Source organism: Triticum dicoccoides, chromosome 4B, assembly GCF_002162155.2.
Source record: "Triticum dicoccoides isolate Atlit2015 ecotype Zavitan chromosome 4B, WEW_v2.0, whole genome shotgun sequence".
Lineage (NCBI taxonomy): Eukaryota > Viridiplantae > Streptophyta > Magnoliopsida > Poales > Poaceae > Triticum > Triticum dicoccoides.
Genome location: NC_041387.1, coordinates 1,410,434 through 1,422,839, shown reverse-complemented (window position 1 = coordinate 1,422,839; position 12,406 = coordinate 1,410,434).

Sequence of the window (12,406 nt, the reverse complement as noted above, 5' to 3'; positions counted from 1 at the left end):
TCGTTCCATATTCACAGGTCACACCACGGAGAGAATGATTGTTTCTCGGTCGGTCTGCATTTGTGTCACAGGAGGAAAAATTTACAAAATATTTCATATTTCTCGACGTTTCCGGCTTCATGTTACATCTGTGATGATTCATCCCCTCATTAGCATCTCTCTTCTCTAACGACCTACAGAAAACCTTCTAACACCATCCTTGGAAATATCAACTTAGGTAGCAACACCTCTATGTTGATCTTGAACATGAGCATAGGTGCCGCTCTTATAGTCTCGCGCAAGAACTGGAATTAAGCTTCCGCACACACTCTACACCGAACATGTCTTTGAGATTTTACATTGCCGGTGGGAGTGATGACTTGTCTGGTGAAAATGATGAGAGGTGACGATTATATGACCATGAGGCAATGGGGAATTTACAGATTAAACATTGTAAAAGAATGGATTCAAATAACAAGTTATTATGCCTTTTATTAACCATACTTCGGCATCTATAGTTTACACTAAACATTTTTAATTACTTAGGAATGTCATTAAAAATCATAAAATTGTTTCATTTATTCAACTTTTATCAAATAATTTTATTTGTTTCTTTGTTATTTTATTCAATAACACAAACCACATATCAGTGCTAAAGTAGAATATTGTTTTATTTTGTGAGAAGTGGAGCACTGTTTCTTGATTCCATTATGACAAAATCTTGTTTTAAAACATTTTGCTGAACCAAAATTCGTTTAAATGTAGGAGAGCATCAAAGATATTAATTTCACATTCATTTAGCGATATTTTGCACCACTTAGGTGTACCATAATATGTTTTAGATCTGTTTATGTCTATTTAATTCTATAATATATGGGTCTAATGTATATATATTCCTAAATATTTTTAAAGTATGGATGTATACCTTAGTAGTGACCAAGAGAAAATTCTAGAGTATGCAAGGTGAAAAGTGGCGATTTGCCTTCAAATTCAATTCTCTCTCGCTAGCTGGCGTTCCTCCTTTTTTTCATTCTTTTTTGTCCAAATCTTCAGTCCATGCCCTTCACATTTTATAATTGATTAGTGAGCATGCATGATCCATAGATTTTATAATGTTTAAGCTTCAAATATACTCAAGATGAAGTAAACATGGGTGACCATCATCGGGCATGGTGCACAGCATGCACGGCGCGGAGAGATCATGCAGAGCAACAGACGACTTCTCTATAGTTGGAATGGACAACACGATGACTATCTTGTTGCAAAAATTCGCCACTAGATCGGGAGGAGAAGAGTCCCCTTTTTTCTCCTTTTGATTTTTTTAAGGGAAGTGGGAGAATGATTATTTTCTTGAATTGTTGGGAGAATGAATTGGACATGGTGACGTGGCGTGCTCATGGGATTGAGAGGCGAGACACATTATTATACTCAGCCAACGGCTGTGGGTCGATCTTAGGATAATTGGACATGCATATTTTCAAGATGATCAGAATTAACATGGATACTTCAATGGCGCCTCCAATTATAGTAAATAACTGAAAACTGGAAAAGATCAACCGCCTCATTCAACAGTAGATCATCGCATCATCAACCGTCGGCTTCCCTCATCCCCATGATGCCCCACCTCGTCCTCCTCTCGGGTGCTTTGCAACATGATCTATGTCATGTTCGGAAGTTTGCAACATGTGGCACATGTTGCAAACTGGGTGGGTCAGTCTGCAAGATGAGCCATGTTGCGCTCCAAAGCTTATGATACATCTTCAACGTATCTATAATTTTTTTATTGTTCCATGCTATTATATTTTCTGTTTTGGATGTTTAAAAGGCATTTATATGCTATTTTATATTTTTTTTGGGACTAACCTATTAACCAAGGGCCCAATGCCAGTTTCTGTTTTTTGTGACTATTTTAGAGTTTCGCACAAAAGGAATACCAAACGGAGTCCAAACAGAATGAAACCTTCATAATGATCTTTCTTGGACCGAAAGCAAACCAGAAGACTTGGAGATGAAGTCGGAGACGCAACGAGGCGGCCGCGAGGCAGTAGGGCGCGCCCCTACCTCATGGGCCCCTCGTAGCTCCCCTGACCTAGTTCCTTCACCTATCTATACTCATATACCCTAAAAACATCCAGGAGAGCTACGAAACCACTTTTCCACCATTGCAACCTTCTGTACCCGTGAGATCCCATCTAGGGACCTTTTTCGGCGTCCTGCCGGAGGGGGATTCTATCACGGAGGGCTTCTACATCAACACCATTACCTCTCCGATGAAGAGTGAGTAGTTTAGCAGATGGCTTCTTCTCTCTCTGTGATTCTCAATACCATGTTCTCCTCGATGTTCTTGGAGATTTTGATGTAATATTCTTTTGTGGTGTGTTTGGCGAGATCCGATGAATTGTGGATTTATGATCAGATTATCTATGAATATTATTTGGTTCTTCTCTGAATTCTTATGTGCATGATTTGATATCTTTGCAAGTCTCTTCGAATTATCGGTTTAGTTTGGCCTACTAGACTGATCTTTCTTGCAATAGGTGAAGTGCTTAGCTTTGGGTTCAATCTTGCGGTGTCCTTTCCCAATGACAGTAGGAGCAGCAAGGCACGTATTGTATTGTTGCCATCGAGGATAAAAAGATGGATTTTTCATCATATTGCTTGAATTAATTCCTCTACATCATGTCATATTACTTAATGCGTTACTCCGTTCTTTATTAACTTAATACTCTAGATGCATGCTTGATAGCGGCCGATGTGTGGAGTAATAGTAGTAGATGTAGGTAGGAGTCGGTCTACTTGACACGGACGTGATGCCTATGTTCATGATCATTGCCTTAGATATCATCATAATTATGCGCTTTTCTATCAATTGCTCAGCAGTAATTCGTTCACCCACCATAATATTTGCTATCTTGAGAGAAGCCACTAGCGAAACCTATGGCCCCAGGTCTCTTTTCCATTATATTGAATCTCTTTTACATCTTGCAAGTTTCTGATCTACTATTTTGCAATCTTTTACTTTCCGATCTATAAACCAAAAATACCGAAAATATTTACTTTACCGTTTATCTCTCTCTATGAGATCTCACTTTTGCAAGTGACCGTGAAGGGATTGACAACCCCTTTATTGCGTTTGGTGCAAGTTGTTGATTGTTTGTGCAGGTATTCGGTGACTCATGCGTTGTCTCCTACTGGATTGATACCTTGGTTCTCAAAACTGAGGGAAATACTTACGCTACTTTGCTCCATCACCCTTTCCTCTTCAAGGGAAAACCAACGCAAGCTCAAGAGGTAGCAAGAAGGATTTCTGGCGCCGTTGCCGGGAGATCTACATCAAGTCAAGTCATACCAAGTACCCATCATAAACTCTTCTCTCTTGCATTATATTATTCATCATTCGCCTCTCGTTTTTCTCTCCCACACTTATAAAATGATTTTTGAAAAGATTTGCCTTTTCTTCGCCTTCTTCCCATATGTCTTTCTGTTTGTGTTTCCATGTGCCTTCTATTTGCTTGCATCTTTGCTTGCTAAAAATCTATTGACATAGATCCACTTAAAGTGTTCTACTTGGATCATCTTCGATCTGTATGTGCTCGTGTTGAAACCCCAACTAGTTTAGTTGAGGGAAAATATTTAGATGAGCATGCTCATTTTGTGCGTCACCGTTTGTCTGAAAAGGGGAGACTCTTATGGAATCAAATAAACAATTTGTTGTGTTATGCTTGGAATCTTTGTGAAATTTATGATTTTACTTGTTGCTCTAAGAACCCTAAAAAACACCCTTCCTACCTATGGTGAGTTTAGTGATAATGAAATCTTATCTTGTTATAAAAAGGGTGTTTATAGTTACTATGATATTGAAAAAATTGAAGAATTTGTTGCTTTTAAGGTGCTTATGAAGTTGCTTCTTTGATTGAAAAGTATGATATTACTCTCTACAATCTAAATTTTTTGTCATACTTAAATATTGCTATGAAAACTATGCTCGTAATGTCTATGTCAAAGAATTTATTGAGAGAATGACGGTTGCTTTGGAAGAAAATAATGATATGCATGAATCTATAGATAATTATGATTCTGATGATTTGATTGAAATATCCCTTGATGAACATGATGCTTGCTATTCTTGTGGCCATGATGCCAATATTTATGGAGATGAATTTGCTATAGTCCCGTATGTTAAACATGAGATTGTTGCTATTGCACCCATACTTGATAGTTCCTTCGATAAAAAGCATGATTGCAATGATGTTACTATAAATTCTATTAATGTCAATTGTGCTACTAATATGCAAAAGCCTAAGCTTGGGGATGCTAGTTTTGCTATGTCTACTATTTGTTGCAATGATCATGATTGGGGTTATTCTTTTTATGATCTTGAAAATTTATTTAAGCCCCATGATGAATATGAGATTGATAATAGTGTTCGCAATATTATTGAAAATGGGTTTGGAAGAGTGTTGAAAGGATCGATATGGTTGACTAGAGGGGGGGGGGGTGAATAGGCAACTAACAATTTTTAAGCTTTTCTTTAACAATTTAAAACTTGCAACAAAATAGGTTGTTTAGATGTGCAACTACGTGACCAACCTATATGATGCAAAGACACCTAGCACGCAAGCAAGCAATAGATGTAACACAAGTAACCTCGCAAAAGTAAATGCACGAAATAACCAAGAGTGGAGCCGGTGGAGACGAGGATGTGTTACCGGAGTTCCTTCCTTTTAAGGGGAAGTACGTCTCCGTTAGAGCGGCGTGGAGGCACAATGCTCCCCAAGAAGCCACTAGGGCCACCGTAATCTCCTCACGCCCTCACACAATGCGAGATGCCGTGATTCCACTATTAGTGGCCTTGAAGGCGGCGACCGAACCTTTACAAACAAGATTGGGGCTATCTCCACAACACTTGGAGGCTCCCAACAACACCACGAAGCTTCACCACAATGGAGTATGGCTTCGAGGTGACCTCAACCGTCTAGGGTGCTCAACACCCAAGAGTAACAAGATCCGCTAGGGGTAAGTGGGGGGAATCAAATTTCTCTTGGTGGAAGTGTAGATCTGGGCCTTCTCAACCAATCCCGAGCAAATCAACAAGTTTGATTGGCTAGGGAGAGAGATCGGGCGAAAATGGAGCTTGGAGCAACAATGGAGCTTTGGGGGAAAGAGGTAGGTCAACTTGGAGGAAGAAGACACCTTTATATAGTGGGGGAACAAATCCAACCGTTACCCCACTGAGCAGCCCCGCACAGAGCGGTACTACCGCTTGGGCAGGGCGGTACTACCGCTCCCACCCAGCGGTACTACCGCGCTGACGAGGAAGACAGGGCCCTGGCCCCCAGAGCGGTACTACCGCGGGGGTAAGAGCGGTACTACCGCTTGTAGCGTTACTACCGCCACTACTACCGCTCCTAGTACCGCAAAACCCGACACGAAAAACATCGGTCGAGAATCGAAGCGGTACTAGCGTGGACCTGCTGCGGTACTACGGCCGAAGACCTCAAGCCGTACTACCGCTCTGGGAGCGGTACTACCGCTGGGGAGCGGTACTACCGCTTGAGTGTTTCAGCGGTACTACCGCTGAAGACCGTGGTACTACCGCTGGGGTAGGATAGGGCAAAGACAAGCAGAGAGAGGCTGCTCCATCGAAGCTGAAAGGAAGACATTGGGTGTGAAACGGATGTGTACGTGTTGATTCCACCCTACCCTTACCAAAGCGGATCCCCTCTTGATAGTACGGTGACTCCTACGAAACTAGTCCACCAATAGAGAGACGAAGGAGCTACACCGTCTTGAATGACACAGCGAGGGGAGTAAATCGTCTCGTGCCAATGGATGAATCTCTGAAAGAACTTAACGCACGCGATTAGTCCGCAAAAGCATTGTCATCAATCACCAAAACATCTTGGGGATAAATATGCCCTTACAATCTCCCCCTTTTTGGTGGATTGATGACAATACGGGATTTGCACAAACATGAGATATATATAGGGTAAGCGCACAAACCCCACCGTCCTAAAATGTAGATGGGCTCCCCCTAGATGTGTGCTATCTAGATAAGTGCTTTGGACTGCACGACACACATACTAGGATCAACGCTCCCCCTACATTTTAGAGATCAACAACCTAAGCAAGGTATATGAGAGCAGCATAGAGGACTTAACAGGATAAGCAAGCGGCTCATAGGCTAGATAGTGACATAGATAAAGATACTGGAAAGATAAGGTAGCATATGTCTCACACCATATGACTCGAACTTAGGTCTCACTAACAAACCAAACAAAGCAAAGGCGAGGAAAACACGAACACAAGAGACGGAAGACACAAAGCGCAAATCCCTAAACTCTCTCCCCCTTTGGCATCGAGACACCAAAAAGGAGAGGGAGTGTTGCTACGGCTCCAGGTGAGAGCAAACGAGGGACACACACATCAGAGCTCAGCGGGATCATCGGCGCCAGCGTCATCAGTCTGGAAGTGCTCGGCATCAGAATCGATCCACGGGCAGTGCTGCTGAATCCACTCCTCCTCCTCGGTAAGCTGGTCCTCAGACCCACTGACAACTGTAGCACCCAACTGACACATGAACTCCTTGTGGCGACCTCGGGCCTTCTTCTCAGCCACATGAGTCATGTACTGACCGTGAGACTCCATGCAGAACAACTTCTTCATCTTGAGCTTGAGCTTCTTTGCCCAAGAGGGCTCTGCCTCAGAAGGCATGTATTCATCATTATGATCATCAGCCCCTGTCTCTTCCTCAGTCTCCATGGCAGTAGCAGACGAAGGAACTCCAGTCCTAGGGGCCTGAGTGCCCCAGTTATCCTTCTTCCTCAGACGCTTGACATCGTGAGAGATCAACTCTCCAGTCTCTAGTAACACCTGGGGATAGACACGATCCCAGGCCTTCTCAATGAGCAGCATGATGAACGGACCATAAATCGGACACTTGCGCTCGGAGATAGCAGATAGCAACTCAGACCACATAACATGAGAGATATCCAAGGACTATCTGGTGTTCTGCCCCTTCTCACGCTGGCAGAAGAGAAGCGTATCTACGAGATAGGAGTGAACCTGGTCCAAATTCCCGATATGAGGGAAAAGAGTCTCTCTGAAGATACGGTGAAGGATATCCAGATAGGCAGGCAACTCATAGGTTTCCTTCTTCGTCTCAGGGTTGATCCTCAAAGTGCAGTAGGGCCATAGAGCTTGCTTGTGAGTGGCATTGGTGCGGCGGTGGGGGCGAAAGCCGACAGACGACTCAAGACCTAGATCTTGCACCCCAATCAACTCCATGAAAGATTTCCACTTGACTGAAAGCAACTTGCCATTGGTCATCCAGGTTAGTGTCCTGTCCTCATCAGTCCCAAGGTGAACCGTGGCATAGAATTGGGCCACAATATCAGCATCATAGTCCTTGTTGAATTGCATGATCACAAGAATGCTCAGTTGAGTGCACATCTGAAGAGCTTCACCAAAGTATTCTGGATCTTTCTCCATATGGTCGGTGTCGATGGAGTGCATGTTGACATAGAGATTCTTCTTGGCTTTCAGAACATCAAAGAAGATGGCAAACTGGAACCTGTTCCAGAACGGACGGTTGACCAAAGTGGGATCTTGGTCTTCCTCATATGGGTTGCGGCAGCGCCTTGCCCAGAACTCCTTGGGCGGCATTTTTGGCACATTTTTGCCTGGCTTTGGCTTGACCCCAGGCTTCTTCTGGAGTTGAGGTGGAGGTGGAGCACTTGAGGAACCTCCGGCAGGCTCGGTGGTGCGGTAGCGCTTGGACGTGGCACGACCGGGGGTGACACGACGAGCCTGATGCTCAGGAACCTCATCACCTGGAACCACACACAAAAACACGCAAACAACCAGAAAGAACGAGCATAAGCCACAAAACACGAGCAAAAAAGGATCATCGAGAGGTAGGAATATGGTGGAAACTGGTAGAGGGCGGTAGTACCGCGACCACTGAGCGGTAGTACCGCTCCAAGCGGTAGTACCGCTCGAGGCGGGGAAACAGCCCGTTCCAACTGCCGTGGTTAGATCCGGTACTACCGTCCTACCAAATTCAAAAATACTCCAACCAAACACTAATCCACACTGTCTAGAAGCATTCTCCATCCTACTCAAGCCTAGATCTGGCCAAAAATCTAGAGATGCAACTGCTATTGCCCCTAAGACGCTAGATTAGAAATCTAGACAAAAGGAAACAAGGAACGGGGGCAATACCGGCATCCATGGCAAGAGGACAAGGTGGGGATCGACTCCACCGAAGGAAATGGAGAGGAGCGCCCCGGAGAGGGAGATCCGCCGGAGCCCTACCGCGGCGCCGGTTGCTGAAGAGAGAGAGGAACAGACGAGGGGTTGAGCGAATGGGTATGGGGGAGAAGAAACTCCCCCTGCCCCTGATATAACCCCCTGGCCGCACCTCACAGCGGTAGTACCACGCTGGAGGGCGGTAGTACCGCTAGGAGCGGTAGTACCGCTTCAGCAACCGCACGACTTCTAGACCAAAGGCTAAAGCTCCAAAAAGACGGAAAAGAAACCCAAGAGAAAAAGAAGACCAACAAGGCATCACACACACAAGTAACGGACCGGAAACCACTCAAACAAAAACAACCACACAAAACAGAGCGATCTCTGTCCTCTCTCAAGAGAGGGCGATGGCCGGAGCCACCTATGTTTGAGTCAATTGGTATGGCACCATGAAGAATTATCCTTGGGCCCATGACCAAAACTCGTCTTTGAAGCACAAGTACCATAAAAAGATGGATAATGTGAAAGAGTTGATCGATTTATGAATAATGGGGGGAGGGAGAGTTCATTGAGAGAACAACACCCCCCCCCTATGTCCATGCCTACATCTAAGCTAGAAAACAAGTTGAGTGAGGTGGGGTGTGCAAGGGTTCAAGTCACATTGCTCGAATCAATGATATTTAGCTCATGCCTTAACTCGCGAAATCTTGCTTCATCCAAGGGCTTCGTGAAAATATCTGCAAGGTTATCATGAGTGTTGACATATTTGAGCTCGATCTCCCCTCGCCTAATGTGATCCCGGATGAAATGATACCGAATCTCAATATGCTTCGTCTTGAAGTGCTGCACCGGGTTGAGAGAAATCTTGATGGCACTTTCTTTGTCACACCAAAGAGGCACTTTGTCACAAATGACATCCTATTCCTTTAAAGTTTGCCTCATCCATAAAAGTTGTGCACAACAACTACCGGCCGCCACATATTCCGCTTCTGTGGACGAGAGAGATACACAACTTTGCTTTTTGGAAGACCAACTCACCAAAGAGCACCCAAGAAACTGGCACCCTCCGGAAGTGGACTTCCTATCCACTTTGTCTCCCGCTCAATCGGAATCCGTAAATCCTTCAAGCTTGAAGTCCGCCCCTCTTGGGTACCATAAGCCAAAGTTTGGGGTATGAGCCAAATATAGAAAGATTCGCTTGACCGCCACATAGTGACTTTCCTTTGGTGCGGCTTGAAACGATGCACACATCCCCACACTCAACATGATATCCGGTCTAGATGCACAAAGGTAAAGCAAGGAGCCAATCATGGAGTGATATACCTTTTGATCCACCGCTTTACCATTGGTATCGATGTCAAGTTGGCACTTGGTGGGCATTGGAGTAGTAGCCGGCTTGACATCACTTAGCTTGAATCTTTTTAGCATGTCTTGGGTGTATTTGGCTTGGTTGATGAAGGTTCCTTCTCTTCTTTGTTTAATGTCAAAACCAAGGAAGAACTTCAACTCTCCCATTGAAGACATATGGAACTTGGAGGTCATGAGAGCGGCAAATTCCTCATTGAAAGCTTTGTTAGGGGAACCAAAGATAATGTCATGAACACATAGTTGGCATACAAACAACTCCCCTTTGACCTTCTTAGTAAAAAGAGTGGGATTGATTAGCCCCACTTCAAATCCACGATCTTGTAACAACTCGGTAAGGTGGTCATACCACGCACTTGGGGCTTGTTTAAGGCCATAGAGTACCTTATCGAGTTGATACACATGATCCGGGAAGTAGGGATCCTCGAACCCGGGGGGTTGCTTGACATAGACCAACTCATTAATAGGACCATCAAGGAAAGCACTTTTCACATCCATTTGTTGCAACTTAAAGTTGTGATGGGAAGCATAAGCAATCAACAAACGTATGGATTCAAGACGAGCAACGGGAGCAAAGGTTTCACCGTAGTCGATACCCTCGACTTGGGAGTAGCCTTGTGCTACCAATCTCGCCTTGTTGCGAATGATGTTCCCATGAGCATCTTGCTTGTTCTTGAAGATCCACTTGGTCCCGATGACGTTGTGGTTCCCCGATGGCCTTGGCACCAATCTCCACACCTTGTTGTGCTCAAAGTTGTTGAGTTCTTCATGCATGGCATTGAGCCAATCCGAGTCTTCGAGCGCCTCATAGACCTTCTGGGGTTCAACACAAGAGACAAACGCGTGATGTTCACAATAGTTTGCTAATTGTCTACGAGTGCTTACCCCCTTTCTTAGGCTTCCAACCACATTTTCCATGAGATGGCCTTGGGTGGTGAGCTTGGAAGCAATCTCCGCGGCACGATGCTCTAATTCCTCCTCGGAAGTGGAAGGAGGAGGATTAACTTGATTCTCTTGAGCGCCGTCTTGAGCTTGTTCTTGATCTTGAGCTCGCTCATGATCTTGAACTTGCTCGAGGGGGAGAACTTGACCTTGGGCATCATTTAGAGGTTCACCACCATCTTGAGGTTGATCTTGCCCTTGGTCTTGTTCACGAGGTTGAGGGCCTTCACTTTGTTCTTCGGAAGCGTGTGGGTCTTGGGGAGGTGATGGCTCCACTTGAGTGGAGCATTGTCCTTCTCCTTCGGCCACAAGGGGTTCCTCAATGGGTAGAATATGACCAATACCCATTCTTCTTATGGCTTGGGGAGGAATTTCATCACCTACATCACAAGTACCACTTTGCTCCACTTGGGAGCCGTTATTTTCGTCAAACTCCATGTTACACGTCTCCTCAATGAGTCCAGTGGACTTGTTGAGAACACGGTAAGCATGAGAGTTTGTAGCATAACCAACAAATATGCCCTCATGAGCTCTAGCCTCAAATTTAGACAAACGAACACCTTTCTTGAGAATGAAACACTTACAACCGAACACCCGGAAGTACTTGAGGTTGGGCTTGTTGCTGGTGAGTATCTCATAAGGAGTCTTGTTCAAGCCTTTGCGGAGATAGAGCCGGTTGGATGCATGACATGCGGTGTTGATGGCTTCGGCCCAAAAGTTGTATGGAGACTTGAACTCTGCCATCATGGTCCTAGCCGCATCCATCAACGTCCGGTTCTTCCTCTCTGCCACACCATTTTGTTGAGGGGTATATGGTGCAGCATATTGGTGCTTGATCCCCTCATCACTAAGGAACTCATCCAAGGTGTAGTTCTTGAACTCGGTGCCGTTGTCACTTCTTATTGTCAAGATCTTTGCATTTATGTTGACGTTGAGCTTCATTTGCAAAGTTGACGACGGTTTGTTGAGTCTCACTCTTCCTCTTAAAGAAGTATACCCAAGTGTATCTTGAATAATCATCCACAATCACCAAGCAATACTTTCTACCCCCAAGACTATCAAAGGATAGAGGCCCGAAGAGGTCCATGTGCAGGAGCTCCAAGGGTCTCTTCGAGTAGATGATAGTCGTGGGAGGGTGAGCCGTCTCATGAAGCTTTCCTTCAATACAAGCACTACAAGCACGATCTTTGGCAAAACTAACATTTGTTAGTCCACGAACATGGTCCCCCTTGAGAAGACTTTGCAAAGATCTCATATTGACGTGGGCTAAACGGCGATGCCAAAGCCATCCCACGTCAGCTTTAGCCATTAGGCATGTCGCGGTCTTAGTGGGTTGCTCCGAAAAGTTAATCACATAGAGACCGTTCTCGACATGCCCCACAAAGGCTACTTTAAGAGTCTTGCTCCACAAGAGGGCCACGGTGTCAATGTCAAAGAAAGTAGCAAAACCCATGAGTGCAAGTTGACGAACGAAAAGCAAATTGTATGCAAGGCACTCAACAAGCATGACTTTCTCGATCGTTAGATCATGAGAAATGACAACCTTGCTGAGACCCAATACCTTAGAATGTGATGCATCACCCCATTCGACATTGGTGGGCATAGATGGAATCTTGTGCACATCAACCACCATGTCCTTGCTCCCGGTCATATGATTTGTTGCTCCACTATCGAGCAACCATGATCCCCCACCAGAAGCAAACACCTACAAGAGATCAATGCTTGGTTTTAGGTACCCATTTAGTAATGGGTCCTTTGATGTTAGTAACAAGGGTCTTGGGAACCCAAATAGACCATTCAATGTACTCATAAGGAGAACCAACAAATTTAGCATAAACATGTCCATCACTAGCACGACACAACACATATG